This window comes from Papaver somniferum, chromosome 1 (genome assembly GCF_003573695.1).
Source record: "Papaver somniferum cultivar HN1 chromosome 1, ASM357369v1, whole genome shotgun sequence".
In the NCBI taxonomy this organism is placed as follows: domain Eukaryota; kingdom Viridiplantae; phylum Streptophyta; class Magnoliopsida; order Ranunculales; family Papaveraceae; genus Papaver; species Papaver somniferum.
Window position 1 is genome coordinate 120,015,115 of NC_039358.1, and position 3,215 is coordinate 120,018,329.

The window sequence follows — 3,215 nt, forward strand, 5'->3', positions numbered from 1 at the left end:
CGTCTCTGATCCCAGCAAGATACTACACACTTGATTCCCTTAGCTGATCTCACCCACAACTAAGAGTTGCTACGACCCAAAGTCGAAAAATTTAATAAATAAATATGTATCACACAGAAAAGTCTACAGGAATAGATAAATCTGTCTCCCACAGAAATACCTACGAGTTTGTTCCGTCTTTTGATAAATCAAGGTGAACATGAACCAATTGATAACTCGGACTTATATTCCCGAAGAACAACCTAGAATTATCAATCACCTCACAATAATCTTAATCGACTAGCGAAACAAGATATTGCGGAATCACAAACGATGAGATGAAGATGTTTGTGACTACTTTTCTATCTTGCCTATCGAAGAAATTAATCTTGATCCAATTTTACAATTGTACTCAATACGATAGAAACAGCAAGATCAGATCATGAAACTACAGAGAAAATAGTTGTGTCTGGCTTCACAATCCCAAAGTCGTTAACCTACAGGGTCTCGATAGAAACCTAAGGTCAAAGGAGAATCGACTCTAGCTTATACAACTAGTATCACACAGGAGGTGTGGGGATTAGGTTTTCAGTTGCTAGAGTTCTCCTTTATATAGTCTTCAAATCAGGGTTCGCAATCAATGCTACCTTGGTAACAAAGCATTCAATATTCACCGTTAGATGAAAATCTGATTAGATTCAAGCTAATATCTTTCAACCGTTAGATCGAACCTTAGCTTGTTATACACAAATGAAATGCACGTTCATTTAGGTTTGTGTAACCATACCTAAACGTGTACACCTAGTTGGTTCAACAGTAGTTAACCAAATGGTTGGCCATATGAGCACTTTCATATCAACCACATTTGTAGCGCCCCCTAAGATAGCAGCTGACTAATCCGAGAGACTAATTAAATAAGAGGCACTAAAATCTAAATCATTTACTTAAGCATTCAATTAGCAAATCTGCTACAAAACTTAACCCAAAACTAGCCCCGCTGGCCCCTTAATCTAAGGCCCAGTCCAACTAAGTCAACTAACAGTCACTAACGGTTGAAATGACGGTCAAAGGTCAACTAACAGTAAACGTCAGTCAACATAGTCAAGGTCAGGTCAAAGAGTTAACTCGGTCAAGGTCTAGTGAGTCAAGTCTGGTCAGGTCTAGTCACTGAGTTAACTCAGTCAGATATACTAAGTCAGTTAAACAGATTGAGTCAGCTAAACTGACTGGGACAACTAATCAGTCTAATCCTATTGCAGTTACAAGAACATAATTAATCTGATTTTATTCATTACAACACTACACAAATACTTCACTTAAACATAATTCCAATACATCTGTAATTTAAGATTACCTTGATCTGCATGCAGCCTTTCACTAAGATCACTGCCATGATAGCATTACAATCTACTTCAGCTTGCACATCCTATCAGCACATACACAATCTAAGAGTTATAACTAATCCCTATGTTGCTTAAGTTGCAACACAAATTAAACTCTCACTACCATTAATCAACACCTTTACTTCATGAAAACATCAGTAATTTAAGCTTTACCTGCAACCTAGCAGTTTCAAGCTTTAATAGCAACACCAATTGTAACTCTATAATCACCACCAGTTCACATTATTTGCAACTCAAAACCATATCTTGTACACACTGCCTGCACAAGTAGTTGTGTCACATCTATTCACATTCACTTCCAATTCAATTTACATTACCAATTTCAAGTTCCGATTTCACACACACCAGACTTAATTCTCTCTTGCACCTACAACAATTCATACACCCATTTCAATGAGGCTGCAACTCCATGAACTGTAACACCATCACCACTTACACAATTACATTCACCCTGCATGAGCACCATTAATATTACTAGTCCTGCAATTGTAATTCAAACCTTACAATCTCTAATCCATACTCAACCTCCAGCCAAACTTGTATTCCTTAATACATGGCCACAAGAAAGCATTTTAAGAACTCTAACAATTATACTTAAAGCATAATATCTCCATCATATGAACCAAAACCCAACTGCTTCACAAACCATCTTCCTCAAAACAACTCAATTACAACCAATTCAAAACACTCCAATTATAACCAACATTCATTCAATACCCATTCCAGATATCATCAATTAAATCAAATTAAATGAACTTAAGCAAATAAACCTTGATTACCTTTTTCCTCAATCCCATCTGTTAACAACAACATCTACAACAACAACATCACCCTTAATTGCTCTGCTCTACTCTTCATTTCCTAATCTCAATCTCATCATCATCCTCGAATTGAACTTCTAATTCACAACCTCAAACTCTAACTGCTGCTTTCATGCTGTTCTACAACCTTATCCCTTAAACCATATCTAACCCATTATAATGAATCCCCTAGACCATCCTCTCCATCTTCCAAACATTCAGATTCATCTTCATTGACTTTACTTTACAAACCCTAATTCACTGATTCAATCATCAAACTACCACAACTTCCATCAATCATCGAATAACAACAAAACCCATCTTCTAACTTCTCCTTGTTCACCCTTAATCGAATTCTCGAATTCAACTTCAGAAACCCCAAGTCTCAGATCATCTCCAAAACGATTTCAGAACTTCAATTCAACCACAACCCTTCTTTTCTTCATCTAACAGCAACTCGATTCATCTCTCAAATCACCTAAGAACTCGAAATCATTCTACCGGTTCATCCTCAACCCACAAAAACCCTAACTTCTAACTCAATTCCTCCTTCGAGTCTGAATCGACAACAAATCACGACAACATCACTATCATCTAACCTCATCTCTGCCAGCTTTACATCAACTCAGGATCATGAACTGATTCTCGAAATCGTTAACTGAAGAAGAAACAGGGAAAAAGAAAGAGAAGGAGAAAGAAGAATGAAGAAGAGAAAGACAAAGAAAGAAAATGAGAGTTAATCCTCTCGGTTGGTGAAGATAAGGCCGACCACAATGTTAAAGGAACCCAAGAATCTGATAAGGGAAATCCATAACATGTCCATGTTCCATCAAAAGCGTTTTTCCGTAAATGACAACTTTACCCTTCATATTGTCTTGATGTTTTCTTTTTCATCCGATATCTGATTCACACGTTCGAGCAGTCCATTCTGCGTAACTTTTCGAGATATATCTAACGATATTAGTTTTGTATCTAAATAGTAGTTAGATTAATTTATAATAATTAAGTTCTATATTAACTAATTGAGTCATTA

General features: G+C 36.5%; 1 long non-coding RNA gene across 1 annotated transcript; it reads right to left on the reverse strand.

Moving 5' to 3' along the window:
• Positions 1 to 1,249: 1,249 nt before the first annotated feature.
• On the reverse strand, positions 1,250 to 2,910 carry LOC113298497. The gene is made up of 2 exons (XR_003334204.1): positions 1,536 to 2,910; positions 1,250 to 1,405 (listed from the first exon to the last, which is right to left on the reverse strand). It is a non-coding gene; the product is annotated as an uncharacterized LOC113298497 (long non-coding RNA).
• Positions 2,911 to 3,215: the final 305 nt, after the last annotated feature.